The sequence below is a fragment of the Canis aureus genome, chromosome 27, assembly GCF_053574225.1.
Source record: "Canis aureus isolate CA01 chromosome 27, VMU_Caureus_v.1.0, whole genome shotgun sequence".
Lineage (NCBI taxonomy): Eukaryota > Metazoa > Chordata > Mammalia > Carnivora > Canidae > Canis > Canis aureus.
Genome location: NC_135637.1, coordinates 27,602,274 through 27,629,557, shown reverse-complemented (window position 1 = coordinate 27,629,557; position 27,284 = coordinate 27,602,274). Strand labels below are relative to the sequence as shown.

Here is a 27,284-nt window from a genome sequence, read left to right as displayed (position 1 = left end):
CCTGGGAGCAAAGAAGAGAGATTGGGACCACAGGAGACCTCAACCTCACTCCCCTGATACCCTTTCCTCCAACAAAGGAAGCTACCCTAGGCAATCCCAGGCTTCCTTTATCACTCCCTTTGTAAGAAGCGCCACCCCCTAACTGGCCTCCTGTGACAATTGAAGACTTATTTCAATAAGCCACCAGGGATCCCTGGGTGGCTCAGCAGTTTAGCGCCTGCTGGGATGAGTCCCGCATCGGGCTCCCGGCATGGAGCCTGCCTCTGCCTGTGTCTCTGCCTCTCTCTCTCTCTATCATGAATAAATAAATAAATAAATCTTAAAAGAAAAAAAAAGACTTATTTCCTACCAAGAGGTGCTAAATTTTTAGCAAATGAAAAGAGGAGACACCTCATTAAGTTTGACTTTCAGATAAACAACAAAAAATGCTTTAATTTTTAAGAAGATTTTATTTATTTATTTGAGAGAGAGAGAGAGCATGAGCAGGGAGGAGGGGGAGAGGGAGAGGGAGAAGCATGAGGCTCCATCCCAGAACCCTGGGATCATGACCCAAGTGGAAGGCAGACGCTTAACTGAGCCATCCAGGCGCTCTTAAAAAACAAAAAATGTTTTACTATAGATATGTCTCATGCAATATCGGGGCATCTGGCAATCTTAATCCTCTTCATCTTTCTCATCATCATTGTGGCAGATACAGTGCCTCCCCGTCAGTCTTCCCTCTCCTTCCTCATTAACTGAACCCTGACTTTGTCTGGAGTGGCATTATGTCCCAGGTGATGAGTCAATCATGATTAGTCTAAGGTAGTCATGACAATCCTGTTCTCCTTTGCCTTCCCAGACTCCCTTGCAGTCAGGAATGATCTGGTGGCTGTAAAATATGTCTGTAAATTTTTTGACACTCTCCCTTTGAAAAGGTGGAGACTCATCCCCACAACCTTGACTACTGACTAGACTTGGTGACTTAATGACTCATTTCAAAGAGTGACTTCTGAGAGTAGGTCATAGAAACCATTGTTGCTTCTGGCCTGCTCTTCTGGGTTACTCACTCTGTGGGGAAACTAGCGGCCATATTATGAGGACACTCAACAGCCCTGTGGAGAGGCCCGCATGGGAGGAACTAAGTCCTCCCACTAGTAGCCAGCACCAACATGCCAGGCATGTGAGTGAGACACCTTGAAAGTGACTTCAGCCCCAGTCAGGCCTTTGAATGATTGCAGTATGGGCCGACATTTTGACTGCAGCATAAGCCAGAGATATCTTTCTGTTAAGTATATTTTTAAAGATTTTATTTTGTTTATTTTTTTATTTATTTTTAAGATTTTACTTTTAAGGGATACCTGGGTGGCTCAGTGGTTGAGCATCTGCCTTCAGCTCAGGCCATGATCTCGGGGTCCTGGGATCAAGTCCCGCATCAGGTTCCCCACAGAGAGCCTGCTTCTCCCTCTGCCTGTGTCTCTGCCTCTCTCCGTGTGTCTCTCATGAATGAATGAATAAATAAATAAATAAATAAATAAATAAATAAATAAATAAATCTTTTTTAAAAAACGATTTTACTTTTAAGTAATCTCTACACTCAATGTGGGGCTCGAACTTAAGAGTTGCATGCTCTATTGACTGAGCCAGCCAAGAGCCCCTGTATTAATCATATTTTAAATTTTATATATTTTATGATTTTTAAGCATCTTTGGAGAGCCTTGCTGGCTGGGAAAAGACTGCCCCTCCCAGTTAGGGCTGGCTGATTCCTGGAGACAGTAAACAGCCTGTTGGTGAGCCCACCTTTCATACATAAATCAACTAATCTTGAGTCCACACCCCCAGCCACCTCCTTATCTAACTCACACACCAAGCCAATATTTCCCCTGACCTAGATCATCTTAGGGCCAGGTACTAGACAACTAGGGACAGCCCCTCTGCCCCAAAGTCCACTGGAATTATCCAAACTAGGCAAACATTGCCCTGCCCTGCCTTGCTTTTCCCACAGAAACCCCAATGGAGGTTGTGGCCTTGGCCTTCTTTTGATCCTTTCTGACTCCTGGCTGACACTGATGCTTTCTCCTATCTATGGCCCTGCATGGTAGGCTGTGCCTCTTGTTTCTAGGAGAACTATGAGTAATGTTCAACATTGCCTTCAGTGGCATTGAACTTTCCGTGTTGTCATGTAGTCATCTTGATAAATTAGGACTCAGACACAAATCACCCCTGAGAGATCCCGATCCAGAGCCACATAACTTCGCCATCCCTAGCTGACCCACAGAAACTGAGAGACAGTAAAATGTTTCCAGTCTTAAGCAAAGGTTTTGGGTAATTTGTTTCCCAACAATGGGTAACTAACATGAATGGTCATGTGACTGTGTTCTGACTTGTACAACATAAGGGAAAGTATGCTGGGGTGTTTCTAGGAAGCTTTCCTCATAAAAGAATCAGAAGGGAGAGGCGAGCTGAGGGGTATCACCCTCCTTGAACAAGGATGATGCTTAGAGAAATGACAGCCGTTGGGGGACCAGGAAGCACTAAAAATAAGGATACGGGAGTGAAAAAGTAAAAAGCACTTGTGCCTTTTATTTTTATTTATTTTTAAATATTTTATTTGTTTACTTGAGAGAGAGAGAGAGAACAAGCAAGAGAGAGCATGAGCAGGGAGGAGGGGTAGATGGAGAGGGAGACAGACACCCTGCTGAGCGGGGAGCCTAGTGTGGGAGCCTGCCCAGGATCCTAGGATCTTGACCTGAGCCGAAGGCAGACACTCAACTGACAGAGCCACCCAGATGCCCTACTTTTATTTATTTATTTTTTAAAAAAATGTATTTATTTATTTTGGAGTGAGAGAGTGCATGCCCATGAGTGGGGAGAGGAATAGAGGGAGAGAAACCTAAGCAGACTCTATGCTTACCGGGCCCAAGTTAAGGCTTGGTCTTAGGACCCTGAGCAGAAATCAAGAGTTGGCTGTTCAACTGACTGAGCTACCCAGGTGCCCCGCACTTTAAAACATCATTAAGCTGGTAGAATGATTCCATGACCACCTGCATCTGGATATGCAGGCAAGCAAACAATCAATGTGCTTATGGTTTAAGCTACTGTATTCTGCAACTTGCAGCTTAATACATTCCTAACCAAAATAATCAGCATGCACAATAGCACCTCACTTTACTGGGAGTAACTTGTGTGATGACTTACTTATCTACAATCTGAAATGAAGCTGAAAGCCCAACTGAACACGAAAACCAATACCACAATGTCCATACCAACCACCTTACCCTTAGGTAAGTGGGTCCTGGTCTTCACTCATAGCCTTTTAACTTTTACTTTAGACCCAATTCTAACAAGCCAATCCTAAGGTATCTTCCCAGGCACAGGAACTTAGAAATAAAATTCAATTCAATAATCAATCATTTGCTATTGTACAAAGCACTGTGGGAGGCTGTGCATGACACTGGGTATCCATAAGTGAGCATTAAGAGAGAGAGCAACATGATCTGATTGGCCAAGCAACTTGGGCTGTAGAGACCAGAGCAAGCCTGGAAAAAGGAAAAGAGTAAAGTTGCTAGGGAATGCCAATTTATTAAGAAAATATATATTTCGAAGTATTTTTCCATGGAAAATTCCAGCAACAGAACAAATCACTCTAACTCTTCTTAATTGTTGCTAATACTGGTTTCCAAAATACCCCAAATACTTGTATGCTTTAACTTCCTGACTCTCTTAAGAAAGTTTTCACAAGTTAAATACTGTGCTGGGCCTGGATCTGAGTTCAGAGGAGATGCACAATGTTGGCAATTCTAAGATATCCTGATGCGCAGTTATTCCACTTGTGTAGATGGGCATCTATGGCCCAGGAACAGTGGGAGTGACATGATAAACTAATGGCAGAGTGAGGACTAGAACCCAGAACTCTGAACATTTCCTTTCTCCAGGCAGTGAGGAAGGTAACATCAGTTCCCTCAAACCACCCAAACATTTTCTCTCATGAGGAAGAGGGTCTTCAAGCTCCCTCACCCCCACCCCCACTCCTCAGGTCAGGAAGCTGTGCCTGCCCAGGATTTCCTGTGTGTGGGAAAGAAACAGAATGAGCAGATAAATCCTCCGAGGCTTATTTTCAAGTGCATGAGGCCGTCTCCCTGGCCTCGATGCCCTGGCCAAGATGACCAATCCATTGACATGTGTTTTGTAAATTTTTTTTTTTAATTTTTATTTATTTATGATAGTCACAGAGAGAGAGACAGGCGCAGAGACACAGGCAGAGGGAGAAGCAGGCTCCATGCACCGGGAGCCCGACGTGGGACTCGATCCCGGGTCTCCAGGATCACGCCCCGGGCCAAAGACAGGCGCCAAACCGCTGTGCCACCCAGGGATCCCTGACATGTGTTTTGTGTGTTTCTAAAAGTACTTTAAAATGATGTCTGTGCACCCATGAAGCTGGATGTGGTAGCAGAGGACCGTATGGGTCATTGTTCCTATGCTTGGGGGGCTGCCTTGGTTTGAGTCCTCCCAGAAGCAGACCCTGGGACAAATATTTAAGTGTCACTAGTCTATCTGCGAAATGAATCCCTGTGGGAGAGTAAGGAAATGAGACAGGGAATAGAAGTCTGCCAGGAAGGGAAGCATTATCAAGGTAGTCACTGGGGTGGATAGCTAGAGCTCAGCCCCACTAGGGACCTCTCAGAGACGGTGTTGGGCATACCTCAGTCATCCCAACCAAAGGTTTAGGGAGCTGGGGTGTCTACCCACCAATTTTCCACCCTTCAGTGGTCAAGGGCTGCTAGTTCTTGGCACTTCCGGCTTACCCGCATGTAGTCATGAGAGCTCCTGAGGCTAGAATGAATAATGCTGTCAGGCAGAGTTATAGGATTGACAGTGAGCAGCTTTTGGTGGGTAGAGGTGATTGCAGTGGGATATGGGTGGTGTCTGTTCCAGTTGACCACTAATTGGTTTTACATTCACAGGAAAAGGTGGACGTGGGCCCAGGAGACAGGACTCCCCCTCTCTGGGGGAGGATGTGAAGGGTGTGTTCACTGCAACAGCAGGGGCTTTTTCCTGTCTGGGCCTCCATCCCCGCTTTCTTCTTGTGTTGGGGAGCCCCGTTTCTGTGATAGTCAGCTAGAATATCCACGTCTTCCTCTTTGACACTCAGCTAGACCACATTGCCCAGCCTCCCTTATAGTTAGGAAGAGCCATGTGCTGATACCAGAGAGTGAAATGTGAGCAGAATGGCTGTGTGGCTCCTCCAGACTTGGGCAAAAACAAAAACAAGGGCAGCCCTGGTGGCACAGCGGTTTAGCGCTGCCTGCAGCCCGGGGTGTGATCCTGGAGACCCGGGATCGAGTCCCACATCGGGTGTCCTGCGTGGAGCCTGCTTCTCCCTCTGCCTGTGTCTCTGCCTCTCTCTCGCTCTCTCTGAATGAATAAATAAATAAATCTTTAAAACAAAAACAAAAACAAAAAAACAAGACCTGCCACATACTGTGCATTTTCCTATTTTCCCTTTCCATGGCTTATTTAGGGGCTGATGGTGGAATGTCTTTAATGGTGCTTTGGTGGAAGACAGTGTCATGCAAATTAGTACAGAAATCACTTTGCTAGCTGGAGTTATCTCTAGGAAGGAACAAGAAGATCTAGGAAGCACTTTGCCTTGCTCCAGGTAGAGAGAACAGCATGGACAAAGGCCATGGGGCAGGAAAGAGGAACCCAAAGCAAGTTGGTGTGACTGAAGGTAATGAGCAAGGGGATAGTGGTATGAGAGAAAGGTGCATGATCCTGATACAAGATTCATGGGTTTGTAGCAGGTATTTGATGGGTTTGGGCCAGACACAGCCTTGGCACCCTCTCCTGTCTCCCTAGGGCAAAGCATCAGCTTAAGAAACCAGATTGTAACCAGGAGGGGCTGAACCCAGAAGCTCAGAATCTGCGTGTGGCTTGGATAGTCGTGGAGTTCAGTGAGCCCCATGCCTGGAGTCCTCTGTTCTGGAGTCAGGGCCCTCTGCCCCTCCCAGTGGAGGAGGGGCTCTTCTGTGTTCCAGTCACAGCCCAGCCACCCTCCTAAAAGGATCATTCCCAGGTCACCTGGCCTGAATTTGGTGAGTCTTGAAAATCAGGAGGCCCAGACCTCTTGGGCTGAGTCCCTCTCTTCCTACAGGAATGACTCTAATACCAGAGCTACAGGCTGGTCTTATGGGCTAGCCTGGGAACCTCACCACATTGTTTTGTTAAACCTCAAGTAACTGATTTAAGTAATGAAGTGTTGGGCCAGAGCTGCTTGCCTGACCTCCGGGGCTGCTTTTCGCCTGCCCTGCCCCCCACCCCCTCCCCCAGAGCAGTGTCCTCTCGGGAAATGCAGCTGACCCAGCTGCATCCGTGGGAAGGCCTGGCCCCCACACCTCGCCCTCCTAGCCCTGCTGAGGCCTCAGGAAATGACCCTCTTAGCAGCCACGAGCTGCGATCCAGAGGACAATGACAGAGAGACGGAAGCCTGTTTGTCTCAACTAACTTGTCCCTTTGGGTGGATGCCAGCTGCTGGAAACACAAAACTGAAGATTCAGTGGGAAAAAATATTTTTAAAAAAAACAAATAATCCTATGGGCTTTAGCCAACTTCTGAGGCTCTGAGGGATTTTGTTTTCTTTAATTGTGTGTGTTGTGTGTGTGTGTGAGTTTAAAATATAGATAAGGCTCAGAGAATCAAAGAATCTAAGGTTTGAAAGATCAGCTGTCCCACCCAAGCTGCAGGCCCCTGTGGCATCTGTCTTTATGTGGCTGGGCCCCACCTCTCCACACCACTGTTAGTTATATTACTTGGCTTTGGCCACTGTCCCCAGCACACCTCCACTTACCACCTAGAAACCCAAGAGCTCTTCTCAAACCCAAGTCGGGCCACCCCTTCTAGGGCTGCAGGCCAGCTCTGTCTCAGCTCAAATGCCTCTAAGGGGCTTCCTGACCACTCTCTCTGAAACAGCACCTCTCAACTGTTCTCTCTCAAAACATTCATCATTGCACTTAACCCTATCAGGAGTGATCTGGCTGGTTTACATATGCCCAGTGCATAGTAGGTGCTCAGTATATGTTTGTTGACTGACTGAATGTTTTCCAGTGGTAGTTGCATTTAGATCAGAGTTGACTCAGAGAATCCAGTGTTGATTGACTTGCAACAAACATTAGTATTGGTTACAAAGAATGTGCCAGGGCCAGTAGGTAAATCAATCGAGAATATCCCTCATTCACTCATTCATTTGGAGAGTAGAGCCCTGAATAGGTAGGGATTTGGTTGAGGGGTGCAGAGAACAATAAGGAAGTGTCATGGAAGAGGGGATTTAAGGTGGGTTTTTCATCAAAAGAGAAGCCAGATGGGCTGGAGGACTGTCCAACTTGCAGGAACTGTCTGGCTTGGAAAACGTGAATGTAAATGTGTTTAGGAAAGAAAGAGAGCTGGGTGGCTCAGCAGTTGAGCATTGGCCTTTGGCTCAGGTTGTGATCCTGGGGTCCTGGGATCGAGTCTTGCATCCAGCTCTCTACAGGGAGTATTCTTCTCCCTCTGCCTGTGTCTCTGCCTCTCTCTGTGTGTCTCTCATGAGTAAATAAATTAAATCTTAAAAAAAAAAAAAAAAAGAGAAATGGAAGACAGTCATGGAGGGCAGAATTTAATTTATTCCCACTTTGGACTCCAGGAAAGGCAGAGACCCGGTTTCATCGGGGGCACTCCACAAGGTGGGGACACTCCGCCTTGTTTGCTGAAGCAGTGGAGCAATGAATGTGAAGGACTGAGGTGGGCTGGGGGTGAAGCTGTTTTGTCATCCGAGTCCTTGAGTGCTGTGCTAAGCACTCTGGGTTTTCATCAAGAGGCAACAGAGTCTAATAAAAATAATGACGCTGAGAAGTCTGTTTCAAGATCCTGAATGTCACCTGCTCCAGAGTTTCAGTTCTCCAGTGATGCAGACTATTATGAGATGCTTCTGGAAAGTACAGTCACCAGGGACCCATCCTGGAAGGGTCCGATTCTCTGTTAGTTGGAGTTGGGGCCTGGTCACCTGCATTTTTACAACCTTTCCAAACGTTCTCATCATTTGCCGGGTTTGGTGACCACCGAGGTTCAGAGAGCTGAAGGCAGGCAGACAGCGGCAGAGGGGGCACCCGGACCAGGTCCATGTGGCCCTCCGTGTTTCCTCGCTTCTTCTGCAGCCTCCCTCTGGACTAGCTCCTCTCTCCAGTTTTCTTTTCCCGGGATGCGAGTATCTGGCTGAGGCTGCCGGCTCCGTTCTCTCTTCCACTCCCCACCCCCAGCCTCAAAGGTCAGGTACCTCCCAGCCTTCCGCGGGCATGTCCATTTATGGCTCTGTTGTTCCAAAATGTGGCCAAATTTATAAACTCCCCCTTCCCGGAGACACGAAACAATTTGCGCAGAGTACAGTGTGGGGGGGAGAGCTGGGAGCTTCGTCCGGGGCCTGGACTTCAGCCCGGGCCCAAGCCCAAAGAACTCTGGCGTGGGACGGGCCCTAGTCTCTCCTTGGGCCTCAGTTTCTCCACCTACAGAGCAAAGGAACTGGACTAATCATTCCTGAAGTTCTTCTTACGTTTAGACACACCCAATTTACTGCTTACAAATACCAATTTTGTAAATCTGTGGGCCCAATAATTGTAAAAGGGCTGGAGGATGGACTGCAACTCTAGGCTCTTTTGCTTCTTTTCTTTCTTGATAGCTTACTTGGTTTTTTTTTTTTTTTTTTTAAGATTTTATTTATTTATTCATGATAGTCACACAGAGAGAGACAGAGAGGCAGAGACACAGGCAGAGGGAGAAGCAGGCTCCATGCACCGGGAGCCGGACGTGGGATTCGATCCCGGGTCTCCAGGATCGCGCCCTGGGCCAAAGGCAGGCGCCAAACCACTGCGCCACCCAGGGATCCCGCTTACTTGGTTTTTAAAATTAAAACAATTACTCAAGGAATCAATTTCCACGGTGAAATGAAAGTCCCCCTCATCTGCTCCCTATTCCTACATTCCTCCCCAGAAATATCTATTGTCAAAAGTTTGGAATGGTGCTTTGAAGACAGGATTCTCTGCCTTTATTTATACGTGTATTTGTGTTAATATGGGAGGGTTTTAATGGCATTTGTTTCTTACATACATGAGAATTGTATAGTTGGCATCTCACTCTTTTTTACTTAATGTCTTATATTCCTCTTGCTGTATCAACCTCTTTATTTATTTATTTTTAAGATTTTATTTATTTGAGGGAGACTGAGTGAGAGAGAGGGAGCATGAAAGGAGGGTGGGTCAGAAGGAGAAGCAGACTCCCCACTAAGTGGGGAGCTCGATGTGGGGTTTGATCCTGGGACTCCAGGATCATGACCTGACCTGATGGCAGACGCTCAACTCATTGAGCCACCCAGGTGCCCCTCAACCTCTTTTTTAAAAAACAGTTTGAGGTATAATTTATATACTATAAAATTCACCTGTTCTGAGGGTATAGCTCAATGACTTTGGCAAGTGTGTAGGGCCATGCCATTTGACAATGAGCTCTTTGTCACTGGAGGTATACAAGTGGAGCCTGGCCAGTCATTTGTCAGGGGCTGTAAAGGAACTCTCAAAATCTGGTGGGAAACTGGGCTTCCAAAGAGCAGTTTGGTTAAGGGGTTAAAACATTTCCACACCCTGCCCTGCCCCACAAGTGCCCTTGGGCCCATTTGCCAACATCCCTCAACCACAGGCAACCATTGATCTGTCTCCATAGATTTTCTTCTTCTGGGCATTTCACATAAATGAAATAATTACAATATGCTCTTTTGCATTTGACTTCTTTGCTTAGCATCATGATTTGGAGGTTCATCCATGCTGTATGTGTATCATCCTCTCTCTTGCGAATATGCCAGTGTCTAGATATGCTACATTTTGTTTGTTTGCCAGTTGGTGGACTCTAGGAGCATATTCAGTGTGGGGCTATTAGAAATGATATTGCTATAAGTGTTTGCATACAAGTTTGTGTGGGCATGTGTTCTCATTTCTCTCAGGCAGATAACCTCAATCCCAACCTTTTAAACTACTATGGTGTCCTCCACTGGAAAAATGAACTCTGATGTCACCTGTCCTCTGTCAATGGTCATTTAGATTGTTTTCAAGGTTTTATTTATTTTTTTATAGATTTTTAATTTTTTTATGAGAGAGAGAAAGAGAGAGGCAGAGACACAGGCAGAGGGAGCAGCAGGCCCCACACAGGGAGCCCGATGTGGGACTCGATCCTGGGTCTCTAGGATCACACCCCAAGCTGAAGGCGGCGCTAAACTGCTGTGCTACCGGGGCTGCCCTGTTTTCAAGGTTTTATTCTCACAAGCCCGCTGGTCTGAGATTCTTCACCTATCCATCTTTGGGTGTGTGTGCTAGAAGAGAAATGGCTTGGTCATAGAGTATGTACATTTTACATTTGTTAGATTGTTGCCAAATCATCCTCCATGATACTCTTGCCTTCTCTTCAAAGGAACAGAGAATAGTGAGAGAGAGAATCCACTACAAAGATAGCACCATGACTCCCACTCTGCCCATTGAGCTTGAGGGACTGGACAGGTAGGAGAAAGGCCTGGATAGAAGTCTCCAGGCTGGGGCAGTTACAAGATAGCTGAGGTCAAGCAGGAGAAAGCAGAGGCTGGTACAGGGACTAGAACCCTTCCTCCCAAGCTTCTCCTCTGCAAGCCTATAGGTAATGAACTCTTTGTCACTGAAGGTATGTAAGTGAAGCCTGGCCAGCCATTTGGGAGGGGCTATAAAGGAATTTTCAAAATCTGATGGGAAACTGGGCTATGTGGCTTCCAAGCAGCAGTTTGGCTAAAAAGTTGAGAACATGGGCTTAGCTGGCAGGGGCCCCTAGTTCAAACCTCAGCTCGGCCATTTCCTAGCTCTCTTCCTTCCAGCCTCCAGGTAACCATGGTTCTGACTCCTATCACCACAGATTTATCTTGTGCATTCTAGAACTTCATGCAAATGTTATCACACAGAACATTCTCTTGTATCTGGCTTATTTCATTCGTATTATGTTCATGAATTCCTGAGTTGTTTTTTTTTTAAATCTCCCTTCATCCAGTAGGAGACATTCATCAATATTCAGTGATTCATTAATTTCTTCCATCACTGAGTCACTCATTCAACAAGTATTTCTTGAGCCCTTACTGTGTGGGGAGGGCCGGCCAAACACAGTAACCCATGGCAAAGACTGGTGAACTCTGAGTCTCCCAGGAGTTTCTTTGAGTACAGACTATTTTGGTTCCAAATTCAGAATGGTGACAGCCCTACTGTGAACTACCCCAGTATCACGTAGAATCCCAATTGCCAGAGGCCACACAGCTCAGTGGTGAGGGGCTCAGACTCTGGCATCCATACACACGCACTTAGTAGGTGATTAATAAACAGTGGCTATGACTATTTCCTTGGCACAGAAATATTGTAAGGAGAAGAGCTTTCCCCTTTTCCTAATCTTTCATTGGCCCTAAAAGGTAGGTACCATTACAATCTACATTTTACCAATGAGGAAAGGATGCTCAGAGAGGTGAGATAACTCTCCTGAGGTTGCACAACTGGTGAGTGGCTGTGTCGGGATTCAAACCCAGATCTGCTGAGTATCAAGTATGAGCTTTCACCTCTGCTACAGGGAATCAGCTGACGCCTCCTCCCCCTTCCTTTAAGCCAGAATCGCTCTGGACAAAGGTTGTGCACTTTGCCATTTCTTGTTGTCTTTTTCCTACTTTGAGGGTCAACCCAGGATGTTTTCCTAGCTTTGGATTTTGTCTATTTCAGCTTAAAATAATATTGGAGGGGGTGGGGAGAAGCACAGCTCACCAGCACCAACTCCTGCCCCTGTCCAACATCCTGGGCCTGGGTTCGAAATGGGCTCACTGCAATCTGTCCCCCTCCATCCTGCTTCCTGGGGAATGTCCTCTTTAGGGTCCTCCTGGACCCTCACTTGAAAGGTCTATCAAGTGCTCTCTAATGGCAACATTTCCCTAAGTGATAGACATGAGATTATACATTTGGGCTAGTTGTTACCAATGACCTGACTCACCCAGCTCAGCTTGTTCCTGTGAGTGAATGAGCCTTTCATTTTAACTGCTGGCTTTTAAGGGGCCAAGCATCCATTTTTCCAACCATGTAAAATCTATTAGAGAAGGAAAAATGTGATTCAAAGAAGTAGTTAAGTTTTCTCCATGGGAGCAAATTTTCCAGGGAAGAAAATATGTCAATCTTATGATATAATTGAGTGGCTTTCAAAAACATATTTTTTCAGCACATGAACCCTTTTGCAGAGGCCATTTAAGCTGAAGCTCAATATACAAATGGTAAAAGTGGAGTTTCTGTGACAGAAGGGGGAGGAGTGAGGTTGCCAACAGGCATAGGTTCCCTCTCACTCCCTTGCCACTCATTTCTCTGTGAAACTTGCCACTGGGTGTGGAACCCAGTTTGAGAACCTCTGAGAGCACCCTGGCCCGGGAGTAAGAACCCTGGGTCTGAGCTCCAAGGTCATTCTTTACTGGCGTGTGACCTCAGAAAAGGGGGCAGGCTTCTCTGGACTCAATTTTCCCATCTGGGAAATAGCACAGTTGTAACTAAATATAAACTTCTTTCTAGTTCCAAGATTCTGTGTTACTTGGGAAAATTTAGTTTGAAGCAGTAAACTGTTGGAAATACTGACTTCTGAAAAAAAAGAAACAAAGTTCTCTTGTTCGAGGACATCCAGTAACAAACCCATGGCTATAAAAGTATTTTCTAAGTAGAAGTGCTGTGGGTCTCCTTGCATGACTTGATAGAAAAAGACCAGGAGATTCATTTGCTTCATTATTCGAAAGTAGGTCAAGTCAAATCATCATGCTATACAGCTTAAATGTACATAGTGCTGTATGTCAATTATATCCCCATAAAACTGGTGGGGGGAAAAGAGATAATATTAAAGTGTCAAAAAAAAAAATACTACCCAGGAAAATTGCTCCTACAAATCAATGCAAAAGTCACTAATGTATTACCATATGTGTGGCAAGGGGAACACTCTAGAAAAAAAAAAAAAAAAGAAAGTAAGCTAGAGTTGTCCCCTGTTATCCCATCTGTGTAATTGATTTGTCAATAACCCTTTCTCTCATGTTCATTATAGGAAATGTACTAAGTAATGAAATGTACTTAGTAATGAAAAGCCAAATGACATTAGCATGGCGGTTACTGAATATCAATGTAGACAATTAAAAAAAAATCAAACACACATGTGCACCTGGGAAAACCAGCAGTTCCGCTTTGCTTAGTGGTTTTTTGGGACACAGAGCTCTTAGTGCTAACACCAGAAAAATCCTAGGCAAGCTGGGTTGAGTTGGTCATCCACCTGACATATAGCAGTGACTATGTGCTAGATGCCGTTCCAAACATGTTTCACATATTAATTTTTTATTTTTTGAAAAGATTTCATTTATTTACTCATGAGAGACACAGAGACAGGCAGAGACATAGGCAGAGGGAGAAGCAGCCTGTTGCAGGACTTAATCCCAGGGCCCCGGGATCACTACCTGAGCCAAAGGAAGACATCCAACCACTGAGCCACCCAGGTGCCCCTCACATATAAACTTTTTAAATCTGAATTACAATCCTATAAGGGAGGTACTATCATGATCTCTATTTTGTAGGTCGTCAGGAGGAAACTACAGCTCAAAGAGGTAAATGGCTTTTCCAAGGCCACACAATTGGCTGGAGGCAGAGCCAGGATGAAAACCCACCCAATATGGCTCTGATGCCGGTACCTGCTAACATCACGTCATCTTGCTCCTAAATTGTGTCTTTGGCGAATCACAGAGCTGTGGCCAGTGTGTGACCAAGGCCAGCCAGTGCTAATGTCATTTGGGTTTTCATTACTAAGTACGTTTCATTACTTAGTACATTTCCTATAATGAACATGAGAGAAAGGGTTATTGACAAATCAATTACACAGATGGGATAAACAGGGGACAACTCTAGCTTACTTTCTTTTTTTTTTTTTTTTCTAGAGTGTTCCCCTTGCCACTCAGGAGACCCAGGCCTGGCTCTCTGTGTAATATTGAGGGACTATATCAGCTTCTTTGGATCCTGGCTTCCAGCTTGGTGAAATAAGGGGGCTGGTCTGGAGCAATTTTTTTTAAGTAGAACTTGTCAATCAGGACCCCAATGCATAGAACAGACCATAGTCACAAAATGTACATCGTCAGCATTTAGCTGGAAATTCTTCACGGTATACAGAATTCCTGAAACTCTGCTACATAGCCTGAGGCTTCCAAAAGTGGAGTGTGAAAACTTGTGGCTTAATTGCTCTCTAAGGACCTTTGGAGCTTTAAAATTAAATCCAACATTTAATTCAAACATTTCATTTGTTCATGCCACAAAAATGTTTGAACTGCATAAGATTTGCCAGGCACTGGTCCAGGCACTGGGGCATCAGAGATGAGCTAGACAAGGATCTCTCCACCCTGGCAGTATTGTTGTTTGGGGCTCTTGTGCCTTGCAGAATGTTTAGCAGCATTCCTGGTATCTACTCGCTAGATGCCAGTAGCTCCTGCCCAGTGTGACAGTTCCAAATGTCTTCAAATGTTTCCAAACCGAACTTGGGGGGTAAAAATCAACCCTGGTTAAGAATTATTGAGCTAAAGTTATAAAGATCTCTCATTTCATGAGTTTATGTTCCCTGGGGAGGGATAGACAACAAACATTTCTTTTTTTGTTTGTTTGTTTGTTTTTTTTTTGTTTTGTTTTGTTTTTTTTAATTTATTTATGATAGTCACAGAGAGAGAGAGAGAGGAGGCAGAGACACAGGCAGAGGGAGAAGCAGGCTCCATGCACCGGGAGCCCGATGCGGGACTTGATCCCGGGTCTCCAGGATCGCGCCCTGGGCCAAAGGCAGGCGCCAAACCGCTGCGCGACCCAGGGATCCCAAACATTTCTTTTTTAAAGAAATGTGTGCTAAAGCGAAAATGGGGTGATGAGTTGGATGAGCAGAAAAGGTGTCTCTGAGAGGATGATATTTGATCTAGAACAGGAATGTCCAGCAGGAAGGAGCCAGCCATGCAAAGATCTGAAGGAAGAATGCTTTGGTCAGAGGAAGCACTGAAAACAAAGGCTGAGAGGTGAACAAAACTTGGCTTGATTAAGGTACATAATAAAGGTCAGTGTGCTAGGAACATTGAGGATCAGGGCAGAGGCAGGAGAGGTGAGCTGAGGGGGCATGGAAGGCAGGTAGAAAAGGGAAGGATCATATCATTGAGGGCCTCATGGGCCAGGGGAGGGAGGCTATTTTTAATTATGACCCTTGCCATGTGCTCCTGGGCTAGGTGCTAGGGACACAAATGTGAAGAAAATAGTGAGCTCACAGAGGATGATACAATTAATTCTGTCTGAGGTGAGTCTAGGCAGGCTTCATGGTGGAGGTAACATTGGAGCTCATTTGAAGGATGGAGAAGAATCCATTCTGTGGAGAAAAGGAAGAAGCAGAAATTGTTTCCCATACACTATGCATGTGATTCTCTCTATTAAAGTTGTTAAATTGCTAACTCCTGGGTCCTATCCCCAGAGGTGGTAGGGCCCAGGAATCTGTATTTAACAGTGTTGTAATGATTCTGAAACAGGTGGGAGGGAGACCTCACTTTGAGAATAGTGCTCCATGGCTTTCCTGTCACTTTTCTGGTGCTTGGTGGCATATGAATGTCTGGGCAAGTCTTATTCCAGTTGGAAAGCATTCACTGGTTTATTGTATACCAGGGCCCAGGGGTAGAAGAGAAAGGCAGAAAGACCCAGTCTCTACCTCTCTGTGTCTCCAGTTATTCCTTCTCTTGTATGAAGAAACAGAGGCTCAGAGAGGATAAGTGACTCCCCCAAAGTACACAGCTTAGAAGAGGCCCATCTGGACACTGACCCCCAGTCCAGTTCTCTTTCTCTTCCACCAGCCACACTCAGGGTGTTCTGCCCTAGAGAATCCCTGCATACACCACCCATGAAGCTAGTGTCCCCTGATTTGAAAGTCAGTTCTGACTCACACCAGAGGGAGCCACATGAAGCCAAGCAGGCCAGTTGCCAAAAGACCGGGCAGGAGAATGGACACAGGGTGCTACACACAAAGCTCTGAATGTGCAAGTGTCCCAAACGTTGGTTGTTTTTCTTTCTTCCAACGGACACACATGGCTATGAGGGGAAAAAAATCTCACAAAAATATTCAGACCACAGGAAATATGTTGGCAACTGCCAGAGGTGTGGACAGGGGCTCTTGCAAGAACGGGTTGGTATGAGGCCGGCGCCAGGGATGACTGCTGGGAGTGTGACTAAGAACCTTCCTTCTCTGAAATCCAACCTCCTTTCCTTTTTAACTGGGTATTTGGGCCGCTGAGACCACACCAGATGTGGATCTGGAGCTGTACAAGTGGGTGATGAGCATGGAATTGTGTAAGCTGGCAATCATATAAGTGTGTAATGGCATAAGGGACTAAGCAGGTAAAAGGGTAACCCTGGAAGAGGGCAAGCAGATCAGCAAGTAAGTATGTAATTGCGTTAGCACATGAGAGTGCAAGCATGTAAAAGGTCCATGTGCAAGGAGATAAGCGTTGGGCATGTAAGGAGGTAAACATGTGAGCTGGTAAGTGCATAAGAATGTAATTGAGCAACTAGGTCAGGATGGAAGCGTGTAATTGTGTGGGCAGAAAGTTTGTAAATAAACAGACATGGGAGCAGGCAGTCATATTAAGTGGATTAGCATGTAAATGGGTAAATGTGGAAAAATGTGAGTATTTGGCTTGCTACTTGAGGTGAGAGACATGCAGCTTCCACACACTACTGATGTGAACCAAGCCGTTTTCAGAATTTCAACCAGATCATGGTTTTGGCCTGTAATGTGGTGAGGTGACAACGTCCAAGACCCATTCTAGAGTATTCTCAGCACAAACTAGCCTTGGGTCATTTGGGACATTATTTCTATTTACCATACTGTCAAGCAGAGCAGACAAAGCCTCAGTGTGTCAGTGTGCTGTAGGGCTCATTCCCTAAAGTGGCCTTCGATGCCCATGAAGTGATTTTGAATGGTACAAAGATAAACACTTTTTTTTCTATCAACCATTACATGTATCTTATAGGAAAATTTAAAACTGGCCCTCCAAATGCATGATATCACCATGGCCTTTGTTTCTTAGGATGAGTTAAAAGAGGTAATGCATTTTGTTGAGTTAAAACATGAATTGACTCACTTCACAACTGGGGCCCATATGGACCCCATATAGAGTTGCTAGTAGTAGTGGCAGGAGCAAAGTCCTGGGCCATAATAACTTCCATTCCACAACCAGGGCACTGGCAGGTGGTCTCACCTATCCATAGTGACAGCAGTGAGCAGCAACAAAATATTGTGTTTCCTTGCTTCCCACGCCATGGCATAGGGGGATCTGGACCCAGTGGCATCTGCTCATCCCGCTGCTACGAGAATGTCCTCAATGAGAGCAGATAACCCAGAATAGCATTTTTCCCCAGCACATGGCACCAATAGAGATTGAGCAGGAGCCTCAGCATCACCAGAAGAATGAAGCAGATAATAGCTTTGCAAGAGTTCAGAGAATTAAGCTGCCACTGGAACTCAAGCCCAAGGAAACAGTCCAGAACCTACACCTCAACAGGGTGATTGCCAAAATACAAGATTTCAGCAGGATCAAGAGCCTCCTGATGCAATTACCAAAATGCCCAGGATGAAATTTTAAAAATCATCTATTACCAAGAACTAGGAAAATTACAATTTGAATGAGAAAAGAAACTTAACAGGTGCTAATTACAAGATGAGGAGGATGTTTGAATTGCCTGACGATTTTAAAGCTGCTATCATAAGAATGCTTCAATAATAATGACAAATTCTCTTGAAACAAATGTAAAAATAGAAAATCTCAACAGGGGCAGCCCAGGTGGCTCAGTGGTATAGCACCGCCTTCAGCCCAGGGCCTGATCCTGGGACCAGGATCAAGTTCCACATCAGGCTCCCTACATGGAGCCTGATTCTCCCTCTGCCTGTGCCTCTGCCTCTCTCTCTCTCTCTCCATGTCTCTCATGAATAAATAAATAAAATCTAAAAAAAAGAAAAGAAAATCTCAACAAAGAAATAGAAGTTATAAAAAGAACCAAGTGGTATTTATAGAACTAAAAAGAAAAAAACAGTAACCAAAATAAAAATCTTGCTTGATGGTTCTCATTATTGGAGTGGAGATGACAGAATAGAATTGTGAACCTGAAGACAGGACTATAGAACCTACTCAATCTACACAACAGAGAGAAAAAAAGACTGAAAATAGATATAAAAGACACATCTGATAAAGAACTCATCCACAACATGCAAATAACACTCAACAATAAGAAGATAAATAACTTGATTAAAAAATAGGCCAAAGATTTAGCAGACACCTCACCAAAGAAGATCTAAATATGGAAAATAAGCATGTGAAAAGATGCTCTACATCATATGTTCACATTTAATGCAAAACAACAATTAGATACTACTACATGCCTATCAGTGTCCCAAACAACATCAAATGATGGTGAGCATATGGAAACAGAAATTTTCATTCATTGCTGGTGGGAATGCAAAATGGTATAACCACTTTGGCAGACATCTTGGCAGTTTCTTACAAAACTGAACATACTCTTCCCATACAATCCAGCAATCATGCTGCTAGTTATTTATCTAAAGGAGTTGTAAAATTATGTTCACACGAAAACCTACACATAAATTTTAATAGCAGCTTTATTTATAATTGCCAAAAATTGGAAAGAACCAAGGTATCCTTTTGTGGGGAATGGATAAATAAACTGTGGTACAACCAGTCAAAGAAATATTATTCACCACTAAAAAGAAAAGAGCTATTAAGCCATGAAAAGACATGGAAAAACCGTAAATGCATAGAATTAAGTGAAAGAGGTCAATCTGAAAAGTTTACATATTATGTGATCCCAGCTATGTGCATTCTGGAAAAGGCAAAATTTATGTAGACAGTACATAGGGGGTAGGGAGGGATGTATATGGAGAGCACAAAGGATTCACATCATTATACATTTGTCCAAGTCTATAGAATATATAAAACTAAGAATGAACCCTAAGATGACTATGGACTTTAGGTGATAATGATGTGTCACTGTAGGTTCATTAGTTATAATAAATGTACCTCTCTGGTGAGGGATGTTGATAATGGGAGAGACTATGCATATGTGGGGGCATGGCACATATGGAAAATCTATGTACCTTCATCTCAGTTTTGCTTTGAACCTAAAACTCCTCTATTTTTTTCTTTAATTTTGAAAAAAATTGAACAAAGTCTCATGGGTCTGTAGGACACGGATCTGCGAGACAATAACAAAAGATCTAACTTTCATACCATGTTCCAGAAGTGGAAAAAGAGTGTGGGGCTAGTGTTCATAGAAATAATATTTGAAAATTCATATTTGGTGAAAGACATAAAAATATAGTTACATGAAGCTTAGTGAATCCCAAAGAGGATAAACTCAAAAAGATCCACATCAAGGTGCATCATAATTAAACTTTTAAAAACAAAGACAAAAAATATTATAAGCAGCCAGAGAAATGATACATTACCTATAAAGGAATATCACCTTGAATGACAGCAACTTTCTCATCTGAAACCGTAGTGTCAGGAAATAAATGGTACATTTTTCAACTACTGAAGAAAATAAAGTATTGTTAACCCCAAATTTTATATCCAGTGAAACTATCCTCAAGGAATGAAGGGGGAAATAAAGCCATTTTAAGATGAATGAAAACTAAGAGAATTTGCTGCTAGCAGAATTACCACTAAAGAATGGCTAAAGTTTGTTCTCTTGTCAGAAAGAAAATAACAGAAGGTTTAGAAATTAAAGAACAATGGAATGGATAAAAATAGAATTAAACTATTATTCACCTCATGATTTTTAATTATATTTTATGGTTGAAGCAAAATTTATAATACCACCCATTATGGTACACAATGTATGTAGAGGAAATATTTAAGACAATTATATTGAAAAAGTAGAAAAGTAAAGGGATCCAAATGGAAAAGTATAGTTTCTATACTTCATTCAATGTGGTAAATACCAACACCAGAGGGCTGTGATGAATTACATAATTATATGGTAACACCTAGAACAGTTACTAGAAAAACCACAAACAAATTTGAGATCCCTGGGTGGCTCAGTGGTTTAGTGCCTGCCTTCGGCCCAGGGCGTGATCCTGGAGACCTGGGATCAAGTCCCATGTCAGGCTCCCTGCATGGAGCCTGCTTTTCTCTCTGCCTGTGTCTCTGCCTCTCTTGCTCTCTGTGTCTCTCTTAAATAAATAAATAAAATCTTAAAAAACTGCAAACATATATTTATATATTATACATTCTGTTCAATATATATTGTATAATTTGTATGTATACTGTGTATATATTCAAAGCAATATACTAAAAAACATCATAAGTAAATTAAGCTGAAACTCTAAAAATGTCACTTAAATGCTTAACCCACATGAAGGTAGTAAAAAGCAGTAGGATGAGCAACAGAGGGAAAAAAACATGAAGCACATAACAAAATGTCAGACTTAAGCCTTGACACACCAATAGTTAGTTCAAAATGTAAGTGGTGTAAAGATACCAATTATAAGACAGAAACTGGCAAAACAGAAAAAAATTACGATCCAACTATGTACTGTCTGTAAGCAATTCATTTCAAACATAATGATACAGGAAGGTTGAAAGTAAAATGATGGAAAAAGTTACATCATGCAAACATTAATTTTAAAAAGAAGGAATGACTATATTAATAGTCAAAAAATTTGAATTCAGAATAAGAAAATCACAAGAAACAATGAAGGACAATATATAATGATAAAATGATCGATCTGCCAAGAAGATATAACAATCCTAAATGTATATGCAACAAATATCAGAGCTTGAAAATATATAAGCAAAAATGATATAACCAGAAGGAGAAATAGATAAATCCACATTATAGTTGGGAATTTTAACATATAATTCTCAGCAATTGATAGAACTACTAGACAAAAAAATCAGAAAATGTATAGAAGAATTGAACAACACCAACCAAAAGGGTGTAATGGACATTTATAGAACTCTCCACCTACCAACCACAAAATATATCTTTAAGGTGACCAAGGGACATTCACCAAGATTAACCATATCCTGGGTCATAAAACAAACTTAAACAAATTTTTAAAAACGAAATCATACAGCTTACATGCTCTGACCATAACGGAATCAAACTAGAAAACAGTAATAGAAAGACAATAGGAAAATCTCCAAACTCTTGGATATTAAATAATACATTTTAATTCATAGGTTAAAGAAGAAATATCAGAGGAAAAAAATTTTAAATGTAGAACGAGGGCACCTGGGTGGCTCTGTCAATTAAGTGTCTACTTTTGGCTCAGGTCATGATCTAATGGTCCTGGGATTGAGCCCTGAGTTGGGCTTCCTGCTCAGTGGGGAATCTGCTTCTCCCTCTCCCTCTGCTTCTCCTCCCCACCCCCAGTTTGTGCTGTCTCACAAATAAATAAATAAGTAAATAAATAAATAAATAAATAAAATCTTAAAAAACATAGAACTGAATGAAAATGAAAATACAACATTTGTAGGATGCAGGTAATGCAGTGTTAAGAGGGAAATTGATAGCACTAAAATCTTTACATTAGAAAATAAGTAAGACACTAAGTTAATAATCTAAGTTTCCACCTCAAGAAACTAGAAAAAGAAGAGAAAAATAAACCCAAAGCAGAGAGAATAAAGAAAATAATAAAAATAAGAGCAGAGGGAAATGAAATTGAAAATTGAAGAACAACGGAGAAAATTAATGAAACGAAAAGCGATTTCTTTGGGAAAAATTAATAAGATGACAAACTTCTAACAAGATGGGGAAAAAAAATCAATATCAATATCAGAATGGATGGGAGATACCACAACAAATTGTGCAGCTATTAAAAGAATACTACAAACAACTTCACACTATTGGACTTAGAAGAGATGAACCAATTCTTCAAAATCCACAAATTACCAAAGCTTGGTCAAGGTGAAATAGATAACTTCAATAATGCTTTGATTACTGAAGAAATTGAAATTTTAATTTAAGTGCTCTAAAAAACAAAAACAAAAACCCAACCCTCCAGTCCCTTTTGGTTTACTGGAGAATGTTACCTAATAGTCGAAGAATTAATGCCAATTTTACACACTCTTTTCCAGAATATAAAAGAGGAAGTTTCACTTCTTAATTCATTTTCTGAGGCTAGTACTATCTCTATACCAAACACAGAGAAAGGCAGCTCAAAATTGATCTTTCATAAATTTAGACCCAAAAATTCTCAAAAAGTTTTTAGCAAATCAAGTCCCACAATGTTTAAAGAGAATAATAACTATCACTAAGTAGGATTTATTCAAGGCATGCAAATCTGGTTCATTATTTAAAAATTAATGAACATAACCCATCATTAATTTAAAAATTATATACTGAAGCATAAGTCTAACAAAAGATGAACAGAATCTGTCTGATGAAACGTACAAAATTCTGAAGAAAGAATCAAAGAAGTCCTAAATACTTGGATAAACATACCATGTTCATGAATGAGAAGACTCATTACAATAAAGATGTCAGTCCTGCTTACATTCATCTATGGATTTACCAAATTTCTATCAAAATCTCAGCCAGTTTTTATATACAGAAATAATCTTATTCTGAAATTTATATGGAAAGGAAAGGACTCTAGGTTAACCAAAACAATTTTTAAAAAGAATAAAGTGGGAGGAATCACTTTTCCCAGTGTTAAGGCATACTATATAGCTACAGGACCTGATGGAGGGACAGACACATGGATCAATGGACCAAGATGGAGAATTCAGAAATATATCCACACAAATATTCCCAATCAATTTTTGACAAAGAGCAAAAACAATCCAATGGAGGAAGGACAGACTTTTCAGTAAATGGTGCCTAAATGGCAAAAAAGAAAAAAAGAAGAAGAAAACTTCACATCTTATAAACCTTAACTCTAAATGAATTACAGACTAAATTGTAAAAACATAAAACTACAAAACATCTAGGCAAAATAAAATACAAGAGAAAGTCTTTGGAACCCAGGACTAGACAAAAAAGTTTTTAGATTTGACACCAAGGGATGCCTGAGTGGTTCAGTCAGTTAAGCATCTGACTCCTGATTTCAGCTCAGGTCATGATTATTGTGAGATTGAGCCCAGTGTGGGGCTCCATGCTTAGCCCACAGTCTACTTGATATTCTCTCTTTCTTTCTCTCCCTCTGTCCCCCCCCCTTCTCATGCTCTCTTTCTTTCAAATAAATAAAATCTTAAAAATAAAATTTGATGCTAAAAGCATCGTCCATACAGTATGTTAAGTGAAACAAACCATTCACAGAAAGAAAACAACAACTGCATGATCACACTTAAATGTGGAATCTAAAAAAGTCAAACCATAGAAGCAGAGAGGAGAACAGTGGTTATTAGGGGTTATAGTGGCCAGGTGAGTGGGGAGTTGGGGAGATATTGGTCAAAGGGTACAAAGTTGCTGTTATGTAAGATGAATAAGTCTAGAGATTTAATGCACAGCATGATGACTATTGTTAATAATACTGTATCAAATACTAGAATTTTGCTAAGAGAGTATATTTTATGTATTTTCACCACCAAAAAAGTAATAACTATGTGAGATGATGTGTTAATTAGCTTTGCTATAATAATTGTTTTACTATATATGTACACCAAAACATCATGTTGTACACCTTAAATAAATACAATTTTTATTTTTAAAAAGCATGGTCCATAAAGGAAAATTGATAAATTGGAGCTTGTCAACATTAAAAACTTTTGCTTTACAGAAAAGCATTAAGAGGATGAAAAGACAAATGACAGGCTGGGAGAAAATATTTACAAACAACATATCAGACATAGAAGAATATCTTGAATATATAAAGAACTCTCAAAACTGAACAGTAAGAAAATCAAACATTCTGATTAGAAAATGGGGAGAGGGGGGATCCCTGGGTGGCGCAGCGGATTGGCGCCTGCCTTTGGCCCAGGGCGTGATCCTGGAGACCCGGGATCGAATCCCACGTCGGGCTCCGGTGCATGGAGCCTGCTTCTCCCTCTGCCTATGTCTCTGCCTCTCCCTCTCTCTCTCTCTCTCTCTCTCTGTGACTATCATAAAAAAATTAAAAAAAAAAAAAAAGAAAATGGGGAGAGGACGTGTACAGACATTTCATTGAATAGGATATATACAGTTGGCAAAAAATATGAAAAGATATTCAACATCATTAGCTGTTAGAGAAATGCAAGTAAAATCACCACACACCTATCAGAATAAAATAATAAATAGTTATAACACTAAATGCTGGTAAGGATGTGGAGAAACTGGATCACTCATATTGCTGGTGGAAATATAAAAAGGTACAGTGTCTCTGGAAAACAATTTCTTTTAAAACTAAAAATGGACCTACCAAATGACCCAACAATGAAAACTTATTTTCTTACAGGAACACATACACAAATATTCATAGTAGCTTTACTCATAATATTCCCATTCTGGAAACTACTCAAATGTCCTTTAGTGGGTGAATGGTCAAAGGAACTATGCAACATCTAGGGGCACGTGGGTAGCTTAGTTGGTTAAGTCCCTGACTCTTGATTTTTTTTTTGTCTAACTTTATTTATTAATGAGACACACACACACAGAGGCAGAGACACAGGCAGAGGTTCCATGCAGGGAGTCCAATGTGGGACTCGATCCCGGGACTGCAGGATTATGCCCTGGGCCAAAGGCAGGCGCTGAACTGCTGAGCCACCCAGGGATCCCCTATGACTCTTGATTTTGGCTCAAGTCATGATCTCAGGGTCATAAGATTGGGTCCCACGTATGGCTCTGCACTGGGTGTGGAACCTGCTTAAGATTCTCTCCCTCCTTCTGCCCCTCCCCACCTGCTCTCTGCTTGCTCTCTTAAAAAAAAAGAAAAGAAAGAAAAAAAGAAAGAAAAAGAAAGAAAGAAGAAAGAAAGAAAAAGAAAGAGAGAAAAAGAAAGAAAGAAAGAAGAAAGAAAGAAAGAAAGAAAGAAAGAAAGAAAGAAAGAAAGAAAGAAAGAAAGAAAAAGAAACTATGGCACGGAATACTACTCAGAAAAAAATCCCCAAACTATTGATATGCAGAATCATTTGGATGAACGTCAAGGAATGTATGCTGAATGAAAAAGAAAAACAGTCTCAAAAGGAAGTATAGTGTACAATTCTAGTTAAGTGACATTCATTAAATAACAACTATAGAGATGGAGACTAGATTGGTGGTAGCCAGAGGTTAAGGATGGATGGGGAGTAGAATGGGTGTGGCTACAAAATAAGGTGGGAGGGAGTCTTGTGATGGTTTAGTTACACATGCAATAAAATTGCATAGTGCCACATAAACACACACGCAGACAGGAGTGCATATCTGAATATGTTCTGGGGGTTGTACCATAATCAGTTTTCTGGTTGTTGTTGTTGTTTTAAGATTTATTTATTTGAGAGAGAGATCAAGAGCGCAAGCACATGCATGTGCACACTCAGGGGTAGGGGAGGAGGGGCAAAGGGAGAGGGAGACAATCTTAAGCAGACTCCCCACTGAGTGTGGTGCCCTAGACAGGCCTCACCTCGCAACCCTGAGATTATGACCTGAGCTGAAATCAAGAGTCAGGCTTAACTGATTGAACAACCCATATGCCCCAGTTTCCTGATTTTGATATCAAAAGCATGGTCCATACATTAAGTTGTACAAGGTGTTGCTACTGGGGGAGGCTGGATGAAGAGTGTGTGGGATCTCCCTGTACATTTCTTCTTCCTTCTGGTGAATCTATAATTATTTCAAAATAAAACATCTTCTTAAAGTGAGATGATTTAAAGAAAAATTTTATTTTATTTTATTTTATTTTATTTATTTATTTTTTTTTTAAAGAAAAATTTTAAGTAAATAATAAGGGACACAGATATGGCAAAAACCATGAAGGTGTTAAAGTAAATGGCATTTAGACATTGTGCTGATGGAAAGGGCACAGGGTTTTGGGATCCTGGGTTCAAATCTTTGTCACCTACAAGCTGTGTGACTTTGGGTCAGTCTTTGCTTCAGTTTTCTTATCTGTGAAGTGAGGAGAATCAGATCCACTTGAGAAGACTGGATAAGGCTCAAAGGTGAGTGGATATCCTGAAAAGGCAGGTGGGTTCTGATGTAGGTTTACAGGATGAAGGAGCAGGAACCATCTTTCTTGGGGGAATTCTCTGCCTCACTGATACATAGGATAAGCTCCTAGATTTGTTCAACGCCAGTGAGGGAGCTGGCTCTGAGTGATGGATCTGAGATGGGTGGGAGGTATTCCCAGAGGCTAGGGTTAAGAATGGGGCAGCCTGAGAGAGAAAGAGCAGCATGACTGTCCTGCCCTGCATCCCCTCTGGCCAATATGAGGTAACAGAATAAGTTTGTCTGAATAGGCCCAGGGCAGGTGAAGGGAAGGAATGCTAATAACTAGCCCAACCCAGCTAATAACCAATGACCTTTCCTACCTTTTAGGAAACTGGTGAGATCACAGGCTGACCTTGCCTTCTGCCCTCATATCTCCAATAAGCTGCATTAGGGAGGAAAGGGCAACAGGGGCAGTGGCCTGGACAGCAGATTCTTCTTGCTCAGTGGAGAATGGCTCTGAAATCCAAGAAAGTTGCAGACCACTGCCAGATAGGCAGGACAAGAGTGCTTCATCCAGAACCTACTCAACACTGAGGAACAGGATGCAGGCCCCAGAGGAAAAGTTTATTAGCAAAAGCAGCAGCCTTCTGCCTCTGCAATGAATTTACCAGGAGGAGCTGAGAGAGAACACTTATGAAGTGACATTGGCATCCTCAGGCTAGAGAAGAATGGCTACCATCCTTTCTTAAGTGAACACAAGGCTGACCCTTGACTGTGACATGGGTGATGCAGATACCTACAGGTGCCAAGATGCCAACATAAATGAAAGAAACCATTGAGCATAAAAAAGTAAAATAAAAACCAATAAAAGGACAAAGCTCACATGATCATCTCAATAGGTACAGAAAAATCTTGTGACAAAATCCAATACCTAGGGGTGCCTGGGTGGCTCAGTTGGTTAAGCATCTGCCTTAGGCTCAGGTCATGATTCCAGGATCCTGGGACAGAGCCCCATGTCAGGCTCCCTACTCAGTGAGGAGGCTGCTTCTCCCTCTCCCTCTGCCTGCTGATTCCCCTGCTTTGTGCTCTGTCAAATAAATGAAT

At 42.3% G+C, this 27,284-nt stretch overlaps 2 long non-coding RNA genes across 2 annotated transcripts; one reads left to right on the top strand and one right to left on the bottom strand.

Annotated features, from left to right (window-relative positions):
- Window positions 1-1,067: 1,067 nt before the first annotated feature.
- LOC144299060 (uncharacterized) lies at window positions 1,068-27,284 on the top strand. The gene is made up of 4 exons (XR_013365868.1): window positions 1,068-1,159; window positions 3,095-3,260; window positions 5,836-6,071; window positions 26,568-27,284. It is a non-coding gene; the product is annotated as an uncharacterized LOC144299060 (long non-coding RNA).
- LOC144299059 (uncharacterized) lies at window positions 7,615-11,640 on the bottom strand. The gene is made up of 2 exons (XR_013365867.1): window positions 10,853-11,640; window positions 7,615-8,510 (listed from the first exon to the last, which is right to left on the bottom strand). It is a non-coding gene; the product is annotated as an uncharacterized LOC144299059 (long non-coding RNA).